The sequence below is a fragment of the Ostrea edulis genome, chromosome 9 (genome assembly GCF_947568905.1).
Source record: "Ostrea edulis chromosome 9, xbOstEdul1.1, whole genome shotgun sequence".
NCBI lineage: Eukaryota > Metazoa > Mollusca > Bivalvia > Ostreida > Ostreidae > Ostrea > Ostrea edulis.
In genome coordinates this window covers 40,858,743-40,883,105 of record NC_079172.1, presented here as the reverse complement: position 1 = coordinate 40,883,105, position 24,363 = coordinate 40,858,743, and the positions used below count along the sequence as shown (strand labels likewise).

The window sequence follows — 24,363 nt, the reverse complement described above, 5'->3', positions numbered from 1 at the left end:
TGATGTAATGATAACGGGAAAAGTGAGGGGGAGGGGTCAGAACCCCACCCATCCCTGTTGCTTTATGTGTGATAATTATTTCTGTATACAGCAATGCAGGTCGACATGTGCTATGTAAGTTGACACAAAATTTAATCTGCATAGGATTGATCCAGATTTCAACAGAAAGATGACACTAGAGATATCGATTCGATATTATTTTAAACATCTTTCGATCGTTTGCATCTGATGTACCTTTGGAAACAATTATTTTTGTCCACAACTATATTAATTACGTTAATGATGGGCACCGCACCTGTTGCTATGCACATGTAATTTCAGGCATATCTAATTGTGGTTTGGTCGTCGAAGATATTGATAAAAGGTAGCGATGAAGAATAGCTGATATGTTGAAGACAACCTGATCTAAAGAAGTCGAGGACTAATATTTTCATACTTAGTTACATCAGGATATTACATTGTCTGCGATAAGATCACAAACGAAATCAGTCATTACATTTGATGTAAATGTACAAACTGGCACTTAACGCCAATCATATAGAGTAAATTTTCTCGTTATTCCTATTATAATACTGATGTCATGAATTGAAGTTTGCAATGTATTTTGTGCGCCCCCTGTACTCGGGAGGAAGTAATTCGCACGGCACTGTGAACCGCAAACGGTACATAATGCGCGCGTCAGAATCTTGCATGTATGAAAGGTAAGCCATGAGTTGTAGAACTTCACTGAAGGTAGTATCGGCTATCATCAAGCTGCGACATACTCTTTGCATTTTATGAATATAAGGCCCTAGCTTTAAAATGTGATAGGAGGTAAATAGACAAACCAAGAGCACTGTGTGTAAAATATTCCCCCAAAATTGACTAAGTTCAACAATCTGTAATTTCTTCAAACATCAAAGAAACTTAGGAAATTATTGAGAATGAAAATCCTTACAATACCCACATCTACAAGTTGTTGACAAAGGCCTTAGCTTGAAAACTGTGAAAGGAGTGAGACAGACAAACCATGTACTCACTTTGTAATATTTCCTCAAAAGTGACCAAGTTCATCACCTATAATTTTCTTTTAACAAGAGGCCCACAGGCCTTATCGGTCACCTGAATACTAGTGAAAAAGTATCACTACTTCCATGGGCTATGAAATCTAAAAATAAGGTTCCTGTTCTGAATATCTAAGCTAAATTCTAATGTTCAGCAACAGTATAAAACAAGATGTATTCTTAAAACTTCAGTGCCTTCAAAAGTGCATACACTGATGAAAGGCTTTACATAATATAATAGGTGTATTAACATTAAAACATCAAAAGATATGACTAATTTGGACTCATCCTAAAGTCAAAACCCTGGGTTTTGATTGAAATTCAGCATTTTTGTACATCCTAAGTATGCATTTATTGATTGATGTTTTCCGCCACACTCAACAATTTTTCAGTTGTCTGGTGGCGCCCAGTTTTCATTGGTGGAAGAGAGAACCCAGATACAATGTACCTGGGAAGAGACCACCGACCTTCCGAAAGTAAACTGGGAAACTTTCTCACTTTCCGGTGCGAGCGGGATTCGAACCCGCGCCGACAGTGGTGTGAGGCCGTGCGATTTTGAGCACGATGCTCTAACCACTCGGCCACGGAGGCCCCAAAGTATGCATTTTGATTTTATACAGTATCAGCAAACTTACACATAAATACTATATACCAAGTTTGGCCCCACCCTGGGGTCAGAACCCTTACTCTTTACAATTTTGGTAAAAGACTACCTGCTCTATCCATTTAGTATCAATAGCACTAAAAAAGATGTTAAGTGTTTTACACTTAAACACTATATAATAAGTTTGGCCCCACCCTGAGGTCAGAACCCCTACTCCGGGGATCATGAACTTTACAATTTTGGTAGAGGCTTTCCTGCTCTACATCACTATGCATTTAGTTTTTCTTACATGTGTGCGGTTCTTGAGAAGAAGATTTTTTAAAATTGGTCAATTTTGGGCAGTTTTTGCCCCACTCCAAAGGCCTCAGGGGTGAAGGAATCATAAAATTTACAATTTATGTTCCCTTTGTTCCAAATGTTTCATTCTAAATTTGAAAAGAATTGGAATGATAGTTATCAAGAAGAAGTTAAAAATGTTTATTGTTCACACATTTAAAGCTGTATGGTCCGAATTACAATATTTTTTTTCATCTCGTGAAAACGCTATTAAATCACCGCACGTATGTAATTATGAGGCTGTATGACATATCAGACATTACTTCACCTGTTTTAACCAAAATTATTTGATTTTAAATCGATGTTTACGAATAACCGCGTCACTCTGCCTTTTCGAGTGACAGTCACGTGACCAGTTCAAACTTTCAGATCATCGGGGGTCTTAATCTGTGTAAAGCTGTGTATTTTGTTACAACAGTACCGTGCCATAAGTCTAATAGAAATAAAAATATCAAATACCTCTTAGTAATTCGTTGTTTTACGCTCTTTCAGCCTTAAAACTAGACAGTTGCTATGAGTTAATACATCATGTTGGGATTCCCCTGGCGCGCGTGGGTCTATTTATAGACGTCTAACACATTTATGGAATGATTTATATATGTACCACACTATATTTACTTTTTAAATAATATTCTCACTGTTTTCTTTTACATGCAGATGTTTTCAAACATGTAATTAAGGGAAAGTTAATAACTTTATAAAGTGATTAATCTACTATAAAGTATATGTAATTATGTACAAAAACAATACATGAACATCGGGTCATACAGCTTTAATAACTGACCATTTTGGCTCCACCCTGATACCAAAACCTCTACCCCTGGAATCATCAAATTTATAATTTTGGTAAAAGACTACCTGCTCTTTCTAAATATCTATTTAGTTTCTATATAGTATCAACAGCACTAAAGAATATGTTATTTAAGTGTTTTACACATAAACACTATATACCAACTTTGGCCCCGCCCTGGGGTCAGAACCCCTACCCCGGGGATCATGAAATTTACAATTTTGACAGAAGCTTTCCTGCTCTCCATCACCATGCATTTAGTTTTTCTTACACATGTGCGGTTTTTAAGAAGATTTTTGAAAATTGGTCAATTTTGGGCAGTTTTTGTCCCACCCCTAAGGCCCCAGGGGTGTTGGAGTCCTGAAATTTATAATTTATGCCCCCCTTGTCCCAATAATGCTTCATACCAAATTTGAAAAGAATTGGACTGGTGGTTATCAAGAAGAAGTTAAAAATGTTCAATTGTTAACGCACGACGACGGACGACAATCGATTACAATAGGTCACCTGAGTTTACTCAGGTGACCTAAAGATTGAAGAAAATCAAAGTCGTTGCCACATGCACATCTTCAATACCCATATAAACACTGTTAAATAAGAAGGCCCTCACTTGAAAACTGTAGAAGGAGTTAGAGTAATATGTCTTCAGAAGTGTTATAAGTGTAACAATCTGTAATTTTGTAAATTAAAAAATTGAAGATTGAAAATTCATACCACATACACATTTTCAATACCCACACAAACACTCTGTAAAATAAGTATATCCTCTCTTTCAAGCTGTGGGAGGATTCAGACGGACAACTTATGTACCCTTTACATAACATTAAGTTTCAAGTAAAGGGGCAAAACCCTTGCAAGGGAGCTCGAAATGGATCAAAATTGCAACTCGATCTTGAGTGACCCACAATGAAGCTACACAGCAAGTTTCAGCATGATTTGTGACAGAGAAATGAAAGTAGAAAAAGAAAACCCCGAACGGACGAACAAACGTACAGATATCGCTGGTTCGTTGTCTGTAGGCCATTGGGCAGCAAAGTTGGTGATTTCTTTTCACTTAAGCCTTTGACATTTGATTTCAAAAGTTCCTCTGGTCAGTTGCACCAAAGCTGAAATTGACGTAGTGGTAGAGGTAAATATTTGTCAGTAATCGAGTTCTGTTTACAGAGTCAGTTTTTTTCTGGAAATAGAAGTATACGGTGACTGATTAGAACAGTGTATAGATAGATAGAGGGAAAGGAAGATGAAAATATGATCATTAGTGTTATTTATCCTCCATATTGACAGATTTTCAGTATTATTTTTATCCGTGTGCACGTGATACGGCAACACGAACCAGAAAACGTTCAACAATGGCTCGCGACATCAGGTGTTACTTTTTCTGCGAAGGGGTGTGTGTTACAACCAGTCCTCAGAGGACTCGAAATAACTGGGGTCAACCAAAGGGGAAAGTCACCCTGTAACCCTCACTTATGGTTTATTGCTTTCTCTGATAGATCCAATCTGTTTGGTTCATTTGCTAAACCGGTGCCATCTGTGGCAGCTTTTCTGACATGTTTCACACCGATTGTTAGGTCGTTATTGGCGCACTCATTCTGACTACGAATTAAACCGTTTACCTGATCAAGATACACATGTATATTGCTCACGGCAGGTGTGACCGGTCGACAAGGGATACTTACTCCTCCTAGACACTTGATCCCATCTCTGGTATATCCAGGGGTCCGTGTTTGCCCTACTCTTTTAATTTTGTATTGCTTATAGGAGTTATGAGATTGATCACTGTTCGTTATCTTCACTTTGTCGTGTACATTGTGCTAAGTACATGAGTCTAATTTACTTTAAATAAAGATATCATTCTTGAATCATATGAAGATGTTGTCTACTGATTTGAAAATGTGTTATATTAATTCATTTATTTCTTTTCATATATACATGCAACTTCTTAATTAGCAAATTTGTCGGTTAAAGATCTGAAAGTTTCACTACCGTTGACATTGTGTTTACCCCCCGCTTTGTCTTTATACGATCTTTTCTATGAATAAAAAAACCCAGACCATGTTCACTCCCATTCTTGCTACGAGAATACAATTCTGTACGTGTATAGACTTGTATATCCGTCGATGTGGTTTATTTTGGGTATTAATCCGATATTGATGCACAGGTTTTGTCCAGTCTTTGTAATTGCCATTAATATCGCCATATCTGCAGCTGTGATCTTCATAGTTCAGAGATTGGAATCTGCCAATTAAAAAAGGACCATACGTTCTCGTGACATCAAATCCAATCAATATGGCTCCCGTAGAGAGTGACGCTGTGGAAGATTTCTGTATTTGTACGTAAAACGAAACTTATAGGGTTTAAAAATGACAGTTTTACTTTATATATTACTATGCTATAAAAAAGCTACAGTGAATTAAAAAAAATTAAATTAAGAAATGTTGACTGAAATACTATCAATGAATTGTCACCCATTATTTTCATTGTTTAAGTTAAAGTAAATAAAGAAATTGTATAATATACATAATCCAATTTCTTATAAAATGCCGTAGGGGTGAAGCGATGCAGTACCTTCTCGATTCGATTCGATTTTCGATACTTTAGTCTCGATTCGATGATGTTCCAAATTCTTTATAATGCTTAGATTTTTTTATGTTTATTGTATTTATTGTTCTCTGCAGATAAATTCTACATATAAATATAAAAGCGTTTAACATAAAGCAACACTCTTATCACTTGTCCTAAAGCCGAACTGTCATCATACCCAGGATTTATACATTGGGGGTGCATTTTTCAACTCGACTGTGTCCATTTTGGTACAGCAAAGTTTACTCGTACATTGATTGGGCAATTTTCAATTCCATTGGCCAATCAGAAACCGTGTTATCAAAAACAATGTATGCTATGATTCTAGAACCGTATCGAACCGAAACAGACCTGGAATAAATCGAACATCGAATCGAGACCTCTACATCGCGATTCGGCCGCATCGCGATGCATCGTTTCACCCCTATAAAATGGTAGGGGGAAACTAAGCCTCTACTTGTGTTAAAGAGAGGCTGTTCATGCGAGGAAACTACAGCACGGATTTTCTTTATTGGGGTGGCTCAGTGGTTAAAATATTCGTTTGGTGACCGGGGGGGGGGGGGGGGGGGGTGAGATTGAGCTCTGCTCGTGCCGTGGCAAACCGAAGACAAAGAGTAGCAGGCCTTAAATGTCTTTTATGACAGAACCCTCACTGTTACAACCTTCACCTACTGGTGTAGCTGAAGAACTGTAGCTCTTAGAGAAAATATTGGAATAAATCTGTCCCAATGTTTTCTCCGAGAGCTGCTGGTGCTACTGGTGGTGACGTCTCAATACGAGTGTAAATACTTGACGGAACATGCAACAAACAAACTGTTCATTGCGTAAGACACATTCTTTGCTACAGATTACTGAAATGATCAGCGACATTATTGTACATATATTTATAGAGAGTTTGCATGTCCTCAAACAATGCGACGTATCGGCCATCCGAAAGGTTTAGATGTTCTCTTCACACGTTGTACAATATTGTGATTATTCTTCATATACTGCTCGCGGACCGATGATATATGTATTTTAGTTTCCGATTTGAAGGAAAATACGAAACGTGCATCCCATATAAGGATATGCAATAATTACGCTTCAGCATCACTTACGATAGACAAATGCTATTCTTCAGCATGCCCTAATATGACTCTTCATCATCATAAAACAGATGCGGCTAGTAAGAGGTGCATGTACTGAATCATTACGGCAAATGGAGATTTGTATTCCGCGCAATTCCTTTGGATAATACCTTGTCAGGCGCCGACCTAAGTAGCATTTTGATGAACGTCGTTATTTCGTTTTTGATATCCTAAGAAAATAGAACCTCGCTGCGATTTATGTATGGATTTTACAGGTTTTGTTTACGATTTCAGCTAGCGTGCATGAAAGCTATTTCGTGCTTAAGAGTTCTACTCGTTTCGTTCTAGTCAATTCTTTAATTTTCCAGATACTAATGATGAAAAATCCATGCATGTTTTAAGGAGGGTTATAGTAAAAAAAAAAAAACTAGGAAATTGATATGTTTAACTAGGATGTCTGTGTTGTACGGTGTAAAACAATGGGAAAACGTGGTAATTTGTAAAATCTTCAGCATGCTTTCGTTACGCCCCTCATAAAACAAAACAAAACCTACTTTGTTCTGATTCTCCTGCATACCGATTACTATATATTGGGATTACCGTATTTGTCAGTGGGTGGTCATTTAATTACTTGCTGTCAGTACATATGGCAATGGATTATCAAGCTTACTGGACACTGACATTAATGAACGGTTTCTGGGGTTGCCCTTCACACAAGGAATCACCATACCTAATACACAAACCGGTTGCTGTAGCTCAGTGGAAGAGAGTTCGTTTCGTAACCAGGAGGTCGCGAGTTTGAACCCCTATCGTACCAAGGCGCGTCAAACATAAATTATTGTTCCTTCGTCAAACTTTCGGCATTTAGAAGTGGGAATCAGGTTTTTCGGATGCGACCTTAAAACGGAGGTCACGGTAGGCTTTGGCACGTTCAAGAACCCTCACTGCTACGGCCCTGAGCGCTAACCATAGGTCAAATTTGTGGTACTTCACCTACAGCTGGTCACGTCTCATTATAAGTGAAAAAATTTTCGCTGGGACGTAAAACCAATAACCTACATATACCACACAAACTCTCCATAGAATGAAGATTACCCCTATCGGAAAATGGCCACAATTGATTTCTGGACATCGGTTTTAGCGGTCTCATGTAAAAGAATTACAGAAAATGATGACACTTTTTATAACAGTACTGTAGTTACAGGGTATAATAAACTGAATTTCCTCGGCTATAATGGATGACTTTTTAAAAACTCTATAACTGTGTACATGATTTCAAAATTGACCACTGCACGCCATGTCGTTTCAAAGTACACAAAACTAAGCCAGTAGTATGTCTTTATGCATTTATTGCATGATAGTGAGGGAGATACGAAGATTTATTCACCCAAGAAAAATCACATTCCCCGAGGGTAATGCCCGAAGGGAATATTATTTTTCTTGGATGAATAAATCTTCATACATGTATCTCCCGAACATTCATGCAATAAATTGTTTATTATACCGAAACACGGCAAAACTACAAAAGTGCATTTGAAATTGGAGTCCGCTCATCTATACATTGTATGTAAGCCTAGCTGAGATCGCCCTAACGGTAAGACCGTGCCGTCAATGTATTACGATAGAAGATACAAACAACGAAATACAGTGATATGATAACCAGTTTTTTGTATTTCCATTCTCCTTGAATGCTGATTTACTTGCTTGTTTTTGTATCAACCAAAACCAGGCGATTTAACTGTGTACCAGAGACCCGAATATATTATGCTTTACGAACTATGAAAGTAGAATGACTTGGTCTTATTGTGACGTCACAATACACTTCGTCTACCTTGACGTTAAATTTACGGGAAATGCACGAGGCTTCCCAAGGGGTAAATATGATAGGGAGATATGATGTTGTTTGAGAGGGAGATATGAAGTTTTATCATCCCTGACACGTGACTGTCTAGACCAATCAGATTACGCCTTGCATAGAATTCTCATACTGAGGTAATGTCGTACATTGGTTAGGGTACAAAACGTGCACTGAAGCGATATTGGAAATTCATGATTTACTTATAGATCCATACTTCACCATAAAGGTTGCTAATGAACAGATAATGTGTTGTCCTAAATCAAGGACAATTACCCATAAACCAGGTCTCTACTATGAAAAGTGAAGATAACGAACAGTGACATATCTCATAACTTCTACAAGGATACAAAATAGAGAGTTGAGCTAAGACGGACTTCTGGATAAACCAGAGGTGGGATCAGGTGCCTAGGAGGAAGCTTTAGAATCAGAAATATATATTCTGGTCACTTTGGGCATTTGTGTCTAATATCTGTGTTCAAATGTTTGTTCTGGCCACAAATCTATGATAAGAAGCCCATAACGTCCACCTTGATTTCTTAAGACCAAGTAGTGAAGTTTGACCTTGAATCAAGGCTGTCTGTCCGAGGGTTGTGGTTTGCACAATTTTTTATATACGCTACAAGATGATTTGTGTGTGTACTGATTGATTTTACAAAGTCTTTTGTGATTTTTTCACTTCTAAGAGCTTTTTCTAGTAAATTTCCAGGTGAAAATTTCTACCATAATTACCCGGAGGTTGCGGCTTGTACAAATTTGAGGATGCTTCCATAATTATAATTTGACGAATTGTAATTCTGTGATTCTTGACACGAATCTTTTATTTTTAATCGTCCGCGTTTTGTCGGGCCTTTTGGTTTTCCCGTCCGTCTGGTAGCTTTTTCGTACCTGGGTTATATCTTTCACACTGTACCATCAAGCTTGGTCAGTTGATGTACCCTTGGGGATGTGTGTTGCACCTTCAAAATAGGCTTCAGTGACCTTCTAGATCTGGAATTTATGGTTATGCATACTCAAAGTCGTGCACACTTTAAGGCCTAGTACTATCAAACTTGATCCGATTCAATTGATGCATATTATAGGGAAGGGTGTCTCGACCAAAAGTACATGTAGGTAACTGACATAATTTGGAGTATTTTATGTCTCAACTTGTTCAAATCCTGCCTGGGTCTTATCTTAAGCACTCCGAAGTCTAGGACCATCACACCCTCAGTAGATGAATCTTTGAAAGAGGATTGATTGATTGTATCTTGCTTAACGTCTCGTTCAAGAATTTTTCACTCATATGGAGACGTCACCAAGACCGGTGAAGGGCTTCAAATTTAGGCCTATGGTCGGCGCTTACGGCCATTGAGCAGTGAGGGTTCTTTAGCGTGCCACACCTACTGTGACACGGGTCATCCGTTTTTTAAGGTCATCTACAAGGACCCGTGACATTCACACCTGATACCGAGCGTTTGGCGATGGAACTGTCACTACCTGTTTTAACGACTTAGGTCTGTCGCGGCCGGGATTCGAACCCCGGCCTTCCGCATGCGGGTGCGGGGCGAACGCTCTAACCTCTCGGCCAGTGTATCATGACCCAAAAGTAGATCAATGCATGTGACCCCATTTTGGAATTTCATGGCTATACATAGTCAAATCAATATTGTGTCCCGGAACATAACTTGTACACTGGGAGACTTACATCCAGTTAATTGAATGAGAAACGGGTATGTTCATTAATTTTACATAAATGTAGTTGTACCCTAGTAACACATTTTATTTTCTATGTAAAACTTTGAACCCCTATTTTGGGCATGGGCATTTTGAGCAAAATCAATCAAAATCGACACTACACCAGGGTTATTTTATATGAACTTGATAAACTATTATTTCTTTATGGCTCGTGAAAGGAAGATTTTCATTTCTATATAAAACTTCAAAACCTTTTGTGACCCAGTCAGATTGTTCAAATAATGATCCTACGTTCACATTTGGGATTTGTTTTACGTACAAGTAGGAACTATATATTGAAAATATTTTCAGGAATCACAAGTGTGCTGCTCATGTATATGTATCTTATATGTAAGCACCCTTGTATGTATGAGGTGAATATTCAGTGAGATTTTTTTCTCAGACTGATATCTAGAGGCGATGTGATATCAGGAGCCGTCGTGATATCTAAAGCCGATGTGATATCTGGAGACGGTGTGATATCTAGTGCCGGTGTGATATCTAGAGGCGATGTGATATCAGGAGCCGGTGTGATATCTAAAGCCGATGTGATATCTGGAGACGGTGTGATATCTAGTGCCGGCGCGATATCTAGTGCCGGTGTGATATCTAGTGCCGGAGTGATATCTGGAGTCGGCGTGATATCTATAACCGGTGTGCTATCTGGAGCTGGTGAGGGCCACTACAAGAGTTTTACATACTACTGCTATATAGGAAATTACATGTACTTTTACATGACCAGTTTGAGACAACCAAAGGCTTTGTGTACATGTGTATAAATCAAGAAAAAAACATTCTATCATCCTAAGTTAGCGATGTGACGCATAGGCCTCGTTTCAACTGTGCGAATAAATATACGCCATTAAAGATAATGCATTGTTAAACAAAGTAGCGTCGTTGACAGTTTCATAAAATAAAGGCAAGAGAAAAAATGGGTCAACATCTAAGAAAATTGTTAACGGGAAATGGGGATTTTATTTTTATTTTATTTTTTCGTTTCGCGGATGTTGTTTCAAAATCATGAGTGTCTTCTGATGTCGCATCTGTTTTCTTGTATTAATACGCCCCAGACTGGCCGTCCAAGCTATCTAACAAATTCCGGTCGTAATCAAATTATCAAAATAGCTCTTAAGCTCCTCATATTTGCTTTATGAAGCCACCGTCAACACGGATGTGAGCTCTTCTGCATTTTCAATATCCGTGATCGAAATGTCCAACTCGAGTTCAGTAAGTCAAAAACGATTAACCACTTTTGTTTTTGAAAAAAATGGGCGCTGTTTCTCTCAGTATTGCGTAAACTGTGTGGCTTCCGAAAATACAAATTCATTTATGATACTGTATAATGTGCCTCTTGCAACGCCCGGAGAGGGCTTCTTTGATTGATTGGTCCTCTTCGTCCGTCTTTCCATCCTCAACACATTCTTTTTCATCCTCCCTCCTTGTTTTAAGTATGAGTTGTAATCAGTTCAGAATAGTAAATGTTAACTGGAATATTATCAGAAATGGCTATACAGATAAAGACATTTGTTAAACTATGGCAGATAGATAATAGCTGCTTTGTCATCTATTTAGGAAATTTGTCAAGAAATTTCTACGTTCTTTGACATTAAAACTTGTTTGGTTTTACAAGTAGATGTAGTGTGGTCATTTTCTTTGTGTTTAGGAAAAATTGTCCTCCTTGTAAATGAATATGGAAAGATAGTTTAAAAACCTTATCGATCGTTTGATATTGTTTTTTAAATAAATGGGAATTCAGTTTTTGTGAGTATAATAAGGTTTTGGAATAATCTTTTAACATTTCTCTAACGCATGAGATATCACAATGTTAATACTGATGACATGCAATCAGGGAACAATTTCCTTCTCTCAAGGTAGCCAATCATTGTAGTGTTTCCGACACCTTTATGAATTCACAGGAATGTTTCTTACTTGCACACTTCTTACAAGCTATTTCGAAAATATGCATGAACGGGTGACGATAACGAACAGTGACCAATCTCATAACTCCTATAAGGAATTCAAAATAGAGAGTTGGGCTAACACGGACCCCTGGATATACCAGAGGTGAGATCATGTGCATAGGAGGAGTAAGCATCCCCTACCGACCGGTCACACCTGCCGTGAGCCCTACATCTTGATCAGGAAAACGGAGTTATACGTAGTCAAAATCAGTGTACCAAGAACGGCTTAAGAAGTGGTATGAAACACGTCTGACAGAATTTGACCCAATGATAGGTTGTATTGGCAAAGTAGATCGTTATAACGACGATAGAATTTGCGAAATGCTGACTGAAATAAGGCATGTATTGTAACTCTCCTGCTTATGATTCACGCGGAGGGAAAATATCAATGAAAGCCCATTTCTTCCAATAAAGAAAATTTCTCCTATTTACGTTTATAGCCCTAAATTTTCTTCATTTCTTTAATGATTGCATTCGATGAATTTGAAATGGTCAGATAGAATAACAATTGATGACTCGGACATGAGAATCGTAGAAGTTCATCGAAAGTAGCGACAAACCTAATTCCTAAGCAATAGAATGTCACGTTTAGTTTTGGTGAAATAAAGTATTTTTTTAATTGGAATATCAGATAATTTTGAAACTGTACGATATATTTATAGTTTTCATGGTTTGACATGTATTATTTTCCCGTCAAGTCACTGGATTATTTAAAAAGTCTAGCGTTACCTGGTGAGGACGACCACGTTCTAGTTGGCACATTTGAACTTTAAGGTAGTACTCTACATCGTCATAATGGCTGACTTCCTTTAAAAACATGGATGACGAAATCGATATCAGCAATATTTGACTTTTCCTTTTCCATTAAATTACCTAGCCGAGTAGCTCAGTAGGTTAGAATACCGACTGCTGAACTGTAGGTCGCAGGTTCGAGTCCAGCAGGGGTTTTAAATTTTTTTCAGATTACCTTCTACTAAAACTGTATTTTTTGACAAAATAAAGTAAATTTGAAAATTTTTAAATTCAAAATATTTTTGTACATATCCTACACTTTTCATCTACATCAAATTTCTCTGGTGTAGCATACCTCCTTAATCAAGTCATTCTTATGAAAACTGTAATGACTAAAAATAGCATAGGAAACCATAGAGAATTTTTGTTTTTCATAGGAATACATGTATACCCATATTGCTTGTATTCATAGGTACTTCTAGAAATGTTGATTGGTTGTATATTGTTTAACATCCCACTCGAGAATTTTTCACTCATATGGAGTCGTCACCATTGCCGGTGAAGGGCTGCAAAATTCAGGCCAATGCTCGGTGCTAACGGCCTTTGAGTAGGGAGGGATCTATATCGTGCCACACCTGCTGTACACAGGGGTTCGGTTTATGCGGTCTCATCCGAAGGGCCGCCCCTCTTACGACAAGCAAGGGTTACTGAGGACCTATTATAGCCCGAATCTAGAAATGTTACTACACAACATTCAGTAGATATATTTAAACTCTACATACTCCAGATGCTCCGTATCACTAAATTCTTCGACATGTATTGGGGAAATAATGACTTTTCTTTCATTCATTGTTTCACTATTCGGCATGCGTAAGTGCAGCTTTGTCACCACTTTACATTCAGAATTTCTGTTAGTCCTCTGTCATCACTTTACATTCAGAATTTCTGTTAGTCCTCTGTCATCACTTTACATTCAGAATTTCTGTTAGTCCTTTGTCATCACTATACATTCAGAATTTCTGTTAGTCCCTTGTCACCACTATACATTCAGAATTTCTGTTAGTCCTCTGTCACCACTTTACATTCAGAATTTCTGTTAGTCCTCTGTCACCACTTTACATTCAGAATTTCTGTTAGTCCTCTGTCATCACTTTACATTCAGAATTTCTGTTAGTCCTCTGTCATCACTTTACATTCTGAATTTCTGTTAGTCCTTTGTCATCACTTTACATTCAGAATTTCTGTTAGTCCTCTGTCACCACTTTACATTCAGAATTTCTGTTAGTCCTCTGTCACCACTTTACATTCAGAATTTCTGTTAGTCCTCTGTCATCACTTTACATTCAGAATTTCTGTTAGTCCTCTGTCATCACTTTACATTCAGAATTTCTGTTAGTCCTTTGTCATCACTTTACATTCAGAATTTCTGTTAGTCCTTTGTCATCACTTCTGTTAGTCCTTTGTCATCACTTTACATTCAGAATTTCTGTTAGTCCTTTGTCATCACTTCTGTTAGTCCTTTGTCATCACTTTACATTCAGAATTTCTGTCAGTCCTTTGTCATCACTTTACATTCAGAATTTCTGTTAGTCCTCTGTCATCACTTTACATTAAGAATTTCTGTTAGTCCTTTGTCATCACTTTACATTCAGAATTTCTGTTAGTCCTTTGTTATCACTTTACATTCAGAATTTCTGTTAGTCCTTTGGTATTTGGGGTGTTTCATCTGTATTCTTCCATTGATGTCAAGAATGTTTGGATTTTTTGTGAGAGTTTAAAAATCGGTGTTCTGTATTGTACAAGAGAGAGCTCGAATAAGCTTAAGTGCTGCACAGGCCTATTCAAAATGTATATTGGTATGTTGATTAAAATGTTGTTTCAATGTACTCACATAAGACGGCAGGACTTTAGATCAAACCCTAAAAGGATATTCCGTCCACACACCTTGAGTATTCTTTATTTGTATATCGTACAGAGAATACTTTTCCCATTTGCATTTTCTCAAAAAAGGAAAAATCATCAAACACTGGTATTATAGAATTATGCTTCCCTCTTAATAAGCCTTTCCCGGGAAGTCTGGTTCTAAGGTTTGGGGGTATAGAGTGAGAAATTCCCTGAGGAAACCCTGATATAGAGTGAGAATTCCCCTGAGGAAACCCTTCTCTAGAGGGAGAATTCCCCTGAGGAAACCCTGCTTTAGAATAAGAATTCCCCTGAGGAAACCCTGCTCTAGAGTGAGAATTTCCCTGAGGAAACTGCTCTAGAATTAAAATTCCCCTGAGGAAACCCTGCTCTAGAATAAAAATTCCCCTGAGGAAACCCTGTTCTAGAGTGAGAATTCCCCCGAGGAAACCCTGCTCTAGAATAAGAATTCCCCTGAAGAAACCCTGCTCTAGAGTGAGAGTTCCCCTGAGGAAACTCTGCTCTAGAATAAGAATTCCCCTGAGGAAACCCTGCTCTAGAATAAGAATTCACCTGAGGAAACCTTGCTCTAGAGTGAGAATTCCTGCTCTAGAATTCCCTTAGGGAAGTCCAGCTCTAGAGCCAGATAGTTCCCTAGGAAGCTCCAATTATAGATAGACATCCGGAGAGAAGCTCGCTCTAAAACTCGTTATAGAGTGAGACTTCCTCATCGTGTGACTTCCCTCGGAAATCTGGCTACAAAGTGAAACTTGCAACTTTATTTATTTTAGAGATTTAATGAAACAAATGCATCAAGTTAGTGTGCGTGAATTAATATGCTTTTCGATACACAGGTTAAGTCCCGATGGTAATACATTCTTTATAGTGGAAGCAAATATTGCTGTTATGTTAGTGAAGTACAACAATCTTAGAAAAGCCATGTTTATTATTTTCCAAAATCTGGAATTTCAAAGCTACAGACAAGGCCTTACTGCATAGAATAACTCTTCATATTACATTTTCAATACCAATTCACGGGTACAAAAGACTTAAGAATGACATACTTTCATGTGATACTAGTGATTTTAGTCAAGTCCCCTTGGCCTTTGTCCATATGGTAAAACTTGTCAGACCCTTGAGAATATCTTCAAAGATTATGCTCTCAGGCGATGCCGATTTGTACACAACTGATATCAACGTATTGTACACTCTGCATTCTCTCCAATGTGTGAGTTATTACTAGAGTGCATCTTCCTATCAATGCGCGAGAATTCTTTCCAGCTAAATCAAGAGTCACGTTTTTAAATCATTGTGTGTGTATAATACTTGTGAATTTGCGTTTTTACGGCATGACGTTGAACGCAGATGTTGCCATATTCAAGAATTAGTGTAATTCACTGAATTTAGAGTACATATACAAATATTTGGGTAATTCACGGAATTTACAGTATTTGGATAATTCACGGAATTAACAGTATATGGGTAATTCCCGGAATTTACAGTATATGGGTAATTCACGAAATGTACAGTATGTGGGTAATTCATGAAATTTACAGTATTTGGGTAATTCACGGAATTTACAGTATTTGGGTAATTCACGGAATTTACAGTATTTGGGTAATTCACAGTTCAATATTATGCGCATGATGTATTTCATCTTAGGGGCGAAATCAAAATTTCAATGTCTGACATAAAAGTAAATTCACATAGTTTTCACCAAGACACCCATATCCCCTTAAAACTAAATATGATGAATGTTGAAACTAATTGAGTAACAAGTAAAACATACGAGTATACATGTAATTACATGTAACATTCTGTATACATTTTTTATTGTTTATTCACAAATGAAAGTGCGCATTAAAACTATCAAATGTTCATTAAAATGTAATATTATTATGTGGGTTTTGACAATCACCTGTCTTTTTACACCAAAGTGTAATTGATGTCGGTTTACAGAAACTAATCCCCCTCCCCCTATTTGAATTTAGATTTTAATCCGAAATCGATCTTTTCATCTCGCCCCTTAACTTGCTTGATTGTCAATATTTGAGAAGTTATGCTATACTGCCTTTTTTCTGTTCCCGCAGTGAACTTAAACTTTAATTTATCCGTAACCCCGCTAAAGTCAGACTTCTGGGGGGGGGGGGGGGGGGGGGGGGGGGGGGTCGTTCTAAAACACCGGTATTGGAGTATTAATCTTCAATTTTCACAAGTTCGTTTAAATTATAATATTCAACAATAATGGACGAACAATGGCTTTTTATCAATACATTATGCATTAAGTTTAGATAGAAAGTTAAAACTGCTCTGAATCTATCCGAGTACTACAGCGTATAACTCGTTATTGGGGGGGGGGGGGGATTCACAATCGTGGTTCATAGGAATTGAATTTCTTTTTTATTGATCGTTCAACGTCACTTTTAAAAGTATGTAAAGGTGTTATGAGAACAAATATGAAAAGTTGTGCTGTTAAATTTAAATCTGCTCAGGGACATAAATCGATAACTATGGTGATCTGGCGGAAGTTGAAACGCAAATATTTACAGAGTTTAAAACTATCTTTCGTACAGAAATTCTAGAGTATTTTGTAAATTAAAACTGTGTGGTGGCTGTTGAAGAACTTCTGGGAATTGTGTTTAAATATAGATTTTGAGTAATTTTAAAATGACAAAAAGCACCAAGTCACGTACTACAGCGAGAATCATTCCCAGTGGCGGATCTAGAGGATAGGTTATAGGGACTGCAACCCCCAGTCCTTTTGTTGAACATTATTAACAAAAATGATCTAGCTTTACTGTCATTCTTCATCCCAACCCTGATCCCTGTTTCTGAACAGAAAAGGTGCAAACTTGAGTCGCAACCCCACCCATCGCACCCCACCCCTGTTTGAAAATTTTCTGGATCCGCCACTGATACAAACCGTTCTCCACATTGCACCCTACAAAACCCGAGCTCCCAATATAAGATTAATGGCCAAAGAGCTGGGTGCTGATTGGTCGAGTTAATATACGGCGGGATGTAAAAAAGATATATTTTATTACATACTCAGTGATAATAACAAATTAAAAGGGAAAAACTGAAATAAAGATCATTACCAAGATTATATAAAAAATATAATTAATTTGTATGTACTGAAACATAAAAAATACATCTTTTAATGAAAACATGGCATGGATATTGTATGCTTAAAATTGAATACATGGACAGAGGACATTGAGGTACACTTTCTAAGAAGAATGTAATGGTTATTCGTGATGATATTGCATGTTCCTGGTATCGTGACGCACATGCTAAATACCCTGTATTCATTACTACGCATTTAATAATATAAAAAAAACTTGTATTTTGAAAATCAATCCGCTATGTAATTATATGTAATGTATAAAGAAGAAGCGCTCTGCAAATCCCAGTAAATAAATATTAATTCAACAACCATATACGATATCTTATTTGATTCGCGATCGGTATTAGATAAAAATCCTCGTAATTTAAATTGATGACAATAGATGAAGTTCACGACCTTTAATCGATTTCTTTTAATTCAGAGGCTTTTTTTATTTGGTAAACTCTCACGACCACACTCTATCGTAATGTAAACAGTGACAGAAGTTTCAGCGCCAATCAGCTGTTGTACAGAAGTATAATGCTTTACCAACTGTTAATGAATCACGATAGTACACCTGTCACTAAATATGAGTGTCTGAGTATTTGTGAAATCAATGATGTGTAGACCAATATATTTTTTTTCTTCAGGTAGCGGTGAAATAAGTCGCACCGCGTATCGCATCAACGCGGAAGATTTTTTTTCATTGACGGTGAAAAGGAACCAATGATACATCACTGGAAGAGGATTTTATGACTTATTTAGGTAAGTAATTCCTTTCTTATTCGTATTGTACATTTTTGGGTATTTTGGAATAGGCAGATTTTTAAGACAATAAATATGAGTACATTTGTTTTTAAAGACAAAGCATCTTTTTATCATTTTACATGTCATAGATACACATCTGTTCACCATTCAATACAACATGTCTGGAATCGAATGTTGATTTTTTTCCCCTCTAAAAAATACACGAGTGGAAAACTACACTGATCATAAGTGATAATGCTGGAAAGTCTAGATCGAATAATGCGATTACAGTGTATATAGACCATTGTGAACCTTTACTAAACAAATGTTTACCACTTATATCCGGGTATTGAGATATTTCCTTGTTTTGAAATGTAAGCATCGAAAATTACATCTACATCTACATATTTGCATGGACACTGGAAAACTCGATTAGATGAAGAACACTTTCCTGTACGACTCATTAAGGTCCGAGTTTTATGTACGCTTGACTTTGACTGGATTTGACTTGTTAATGAATTCGATCCTTAATTAGGCAATGTTAATTGGAAATTACGTTAAAGTTTGTATATCCGACTGATCGCACGTGTTTTATTGGAAATCTTTCATCATGTCGTTTATTGTAGACACTAGTTTTTAACTTGGTTTTAATGACCCCTGTACTGTAAAAACTTTTCGTCATTTACTAAATAAATGACATTTTCTATTCTCAAACTTGTTCTGATTTGCCTGCTTTGAGAAAAAAACCGAGTGCAGTCCACTTGGCTAGTGCTTTTGAGCTAAGGGTCATAAATAGTTTTGAAGGGAGATAGTGTTGTGTTATTGATTTACTTTTTAATCTTCAGGTAATAAACTTCTTCGTCATTGAGGAAGGAACTGGTTGTCCCGAAAAATTGTCATGACAATTTTCATTGTTCGTGTCGTTAGGTCGTTTTAGTGCTTTGTATATAGATAGATAGAAATGTTTAATGAGCGAAAGCGCTAATTGAATTCCTGTGAAGTCTGATATTTCTGTTGGTATTGGTCTGCTGTACGACGGGTGTTCAACCCTCTCTCTCTCTCTCTCTCTCTCTCTCTCTCTCTCTCTCTCTCTCTCTCTCTGAATGTGTATTTCAAACATGTTAGTAAAACACATTGCAAACCAGAAAGTAACATGTTTTGAAACATACTTAAGGAAGAAGTACCGAGAGAAAATACATGCATTTCAATCAACAAATGAAAACATTTGATTTTGTGATTCAACATCAGACACGCATGTAAGGCTAACTTTCACTTCAGTGCATTCAATACCTTTTATCGACTCAGGAATGAAAATAATTTAAATTTTAATCTGATGAAAATTACTTCCACTAACAAGTACCGCGCGAACAGGGACGGATCTATCTGACGCTCGTGAGATCTAGCGGGAGGTTACCAACCAGAGATGGTCGCCTTTACCTTCTGTGTCATTCACAGTAACTAGAGAGCTACATCGGATATGCAGTGATTGTGACTATTATCAGTGTCGGCTCTTTAGCTCTATAAATACCATACACAGGTCTAGGTAATGCTAAAGAGAGTGAACCCGTTGTTTTCCATCGCCTTCAGTTATTAAGTACATGTAGCAGTGAAAGTGATTTCTACTCATCATTAAGTGCAGATTGCCAGGATTAATATTTATTGCATGTTGTTTAACGTCCCTCTAGAGAATTTTTCACTCATATCGGACATCACCAGTGAAGGGCCGCAAAATTTAGGCCTATGCTCGGCACTTTCGGTTCTTTGAGCAGGGAGAGATCTTTATCGTACCACGGTCTCATCCGATAGACCGCCCCATTTAGTAGCCTCTTACGACAAGCAAGGGGTACTGAGGACCTATTCTACCTCGGAACTCCACGGTAAAAGGCGTATTTTGAAGTTTGATATCGTATCGTAAACCATACAATACTGTACAGCTTGTTTTGTCGTTATTGCAATGTTGAGGTCGTGATACATGATCAACTTGGTCTGAGACGAAGTAAACTTCCTCTCTAAATAATTTCTGCTTAAAATAGTTCTGAAGCCTGTAATCGTTGTTCGAAGCTTATTACACGGTGTCGAGAGGTTGTAAGCAAGCCCGCAAGAGCAAACATTTCAAAACGTACAATTACTTCCTTTTGCCAAAACAATGTTTGAGAACTTTCAGGGGAGAAAAAATGTAAATAATGCGCGTATGAATATAGAACTATTTGATAAATATAGTACGTCTATTTTAACGGCAGGGAATTCTAATAATTCTGTTTTAAGAAATACATTTCATACATGTCTCGTACACGCGTTACTCTGTGTGCTGCAGAGTGAGACTTGGTGAAGATTTAAAATGTCACAATTGTAAGGCGAAGATAACGAATAGTGATCAATCTCATAACTCCTATGAGCAATACAAAACAGAGAGTTGGGCAAATACGGACCCCTGGATATACCAGAGGTGGGATCAGGTGCCTAGGAGGAGTAAGCCTCTCCTGTCGACCGGTCACAACCGCCGTGAACCCTATATCTTGATCAGGTAAACGGAGTTATCCGTAGTGAAAATCAGTGTGCTAAGAACGGCCTAATAATCGGCATGAAACACGTCAAACCTTCTATTGTCATAGCTCTTTGTCTTCACCTTTACTGACAATGCTGGACATCTGGGGTTTGGGGGTGGAGAAGGAGGCGGATAGGGGTGTACCCTTGTTCTCGCCCCTCCCCCAATCATTTTTTCGTTGATGATTTAAACCCTTAATTTATGGAGGCATCTGGATTAAATTCTCCAAAGAGCTCTGTCACGTTACCTTAGCATTGAGTCATTGCGATCTCGTAATCTACAGTTGGTTTTGATACTTTTTCATGCATTGAACTACTTTTAACATTTAGCTGTGATGGGTAATAGGATCAGTACTATCTTAACGAAATCCAGGATTTTTTACAAACCCAATGGATTTAATGTAATGAAGTTGGAGAATAACCTCTATTGATCTGTCTGTGAAGTTTGAGCTGAAGGTTAACCAACTGCGGCTTTTTCTCATCAACTTAAAAGAATCGATTTCCTAAATATTTCTAAATCTTGGTCCAGGTTAGAATAGGTCCTCTGTACCCCTTGCTTGTCGGAAGAGGAGATTAAATTGGGCAGACCTTCGGATGAGACCGCAAAAACCGAGGTCCATTGTCACAGCAGCAGATGTGACACGATAAAGATCCCTCCCTGCTCAAAGGCCAAAAGCGCCTGGGTCTAAATTTTGCAGTCCCTCGCCGAAAATTGTGACGTCTCCATATGAGTGAAAAAATCTGCAAAGTTACTGTAGGTTTGCTGTGGCTGGGAGTCTTGTCAGGCATAAGTGCTTTACTCTCTTTGTCGCATGTATCTTTGCATTTCACTTGAAAGGAACCTATTCTGTAACGAAGATCTACAATTTTCGATAATGCCTTCTCCTGGTGTCTGACTACACCTGTGGACAACGTTTACTAAGCTCTCAAAGAATTTTTGTCATTGTGATTATAAAGTGCTGGATCTGACAAACGTCTGTTTTAAATTTTCACAAAAGACCCTTGGTCTTAGTTGCATCCATGTCAGTATGTCAAGGGAAAATGTTTTCTACGGGAATCAAAGCCCTATAATGCTTACTAGCAAGCCACTTACCATCTTTTCTTCCACTGTAACGTTTTTCGTCTCTTTGAGAATTTTTCACTCAAATTGAGACATCAGCTGTAGGTCTATGAAGTGCCACAAATTTATGATTTACAGGATTCTTACATCGAGAGTTCTTTATCGTGTCAACGCCTATTGTTACATGTAACGATGTTTTTTTAAGACTTTCATTTCTAAATGTCGAGAGTCAGTCACTATTTTTTACGTCTCAGTTATGACGCAGCCATGGTACGCTGGGTTTGAACTCATTACCTTCCGGTCATGAAGCGAATGCTCTTAGCATTGGACCAACGAGACGAGTGGAAATTTTCATCCAAATGATCCGATATTCCTCTTGAGGTCATAGGATATCGAATGAAGTAGGAATTTGTTGTGTTTACGTGGGATTTTCTATTATTTGGTCAAACAACAATGTATATCGGCCATTAATACATGAAATGCACCAATGAAAGGTGAAGGTAACGAACAGTGATCAATCTCATCACTCCTATAAAGGTGAAGATAACGAACAGTGATCAATCTCATAACTCCTATAAGCAATACAAAATACAGAGTTGGACAAACACGGACCCCTGGACACACCAGAGGCGGGATCAGGTGCCTAAGAGGAGTAAGCATCTCCTGTCGACCGGTCACACCCGCCGTGAGCGCTATATCCTGATCAGGTAAACGGAATTTAATGGTTTTAACGAGCAATGGCACATCTGAAGAAAAATCCGGCAAAATAAACAAGGGAATATTGTTTGAGAGCATACCTACAATGAGCGTTTCGTATAAACCGCCATTGCGTCGTACACAAGGACATGGGAACGATGATTGCCGAACATAAGCAGGTTGCCGAGGCCAAGGTCATATACAGAGACGGAAACTGACGTAGGTAACTACACGTCTTTCGTTTTAAAATATTACATCGTTTCATGAATGACAAGAAGTACTCTAGTGTACGAAAGTAATAATTACGTAAATATGCCACTCAAATGAAATTTTGATAGTGAATTTTCTATAGAATTGGAATGTTAAATTGTTTACAAATTTGACACGAGCTCAGTGCCTCTCGCTTTTTTCCGAACTGGTGACCTCCGAGGTCAATGCACATCGGAGATTACAAGCAGGGATTACTGACAGGATGATAATGATTCATGAATCGACATTTTCTGCTGATTTGACTAGTCTATTGCTTCAGATTCACTCTGATTCCATTAAGTTATATATATTCAATCACAAATATGTTAAATATTTCTTCTTTTATTTTTCAATTTATTTGCCGTCAGTTACAGCTTGTATTGCTTTAAACCATGCAAGATTGATTAATTCTGTATTTCTATTGTCAACATCACATTTTTGTTCAGATTTTTTTTTTGTCTTCTAGTTTCTGACATCCCTACATGCATGGATATAGACAAGAACATATCGTACCTTTCATGACCTTCGGAAGAAAGAGGAAAATAAATGTCCTTCGTTATCTGGTTTTTCCCTTAGACTTTTGTCTCCCTTTATTTTAACGTCAAGAGAAATATCCAATTCTGAAGTCAATTACATTTCGTATTTATTATGGGCATATTCCATAGTTTTGTTTTTCAGTGCTTACTTAATTATATTTTCCTCCTTCTGGCGCTGAATATTGCTCTGATCGCGACCAAATCTAATAAGTTTATCCAGCGAAATCCATTAGCAGAAAGTTTAGATACTCTGAAACAGATTCCTTTTTCGTCAAATGTCCTTCAGAAAACATCATTAAATAAAATTTACTTCAATAAATTGCTTCCCTTCCACTGCACATTTACATTAAAATAGATGTCTCTGATATTTTGTATTATCGGGCTGATATCGTTACACATTTATTTATTCAATCTTTATTTCTCCATTATGGGGATTTTGTACTAAATACAATACACATCGCAATACAAACTACAGTGGTTAGAATACAGAATAATCAATAAGCAACAAATTCATTTTTATTTAAAATAAAAAGGATGAACTCTAAGATGTGCACTTTCTGTCACAATGACGAAGAAACAATAGAACATATATTTTGGGAATGTGATTGTGTTCAATTATTTTTTAATGATTTTGAAATCCTCTTAGAACATAAAACAAATTGCCCACTAGTTCTTAACAAAACATCCTTCATTCTAGGCATTTATTTTTTTTTTTTTTTTAGAAAAACAAAGTTATACAAAATAGCTTTCTCCTTTGGTTAAAGTACTATCTATATACTTCAAAATGCTGTGAGAAACCTTTAAGGGTTCGTTTTGCAATATTAAACTTAAATATT

The 24,363-nt window shown here is 37.4% G+C and overlaps 1 protein-coding gene across 1 annotated transcript in view; it reads left to right on the top strand.

Moving 5' to 3' along the window:
- The window catches only part of LOC125660373 (uncharacterized), a 250,437-nt gene that overhangs the window by 47,881 nt on the left and 178,193 nt on the right, over positions 1-24,363 (top strand). Inside the window, exon 3 of the mRNA XM_056149213.1 lies at positions 18,346-18,460. The gene's annotated coding sequence lies outside the window, so the exon portion shown is untranslated. The remainder of the gene's footprint in view (positions 1-18,345; positions 18,461-24,363) is intronic.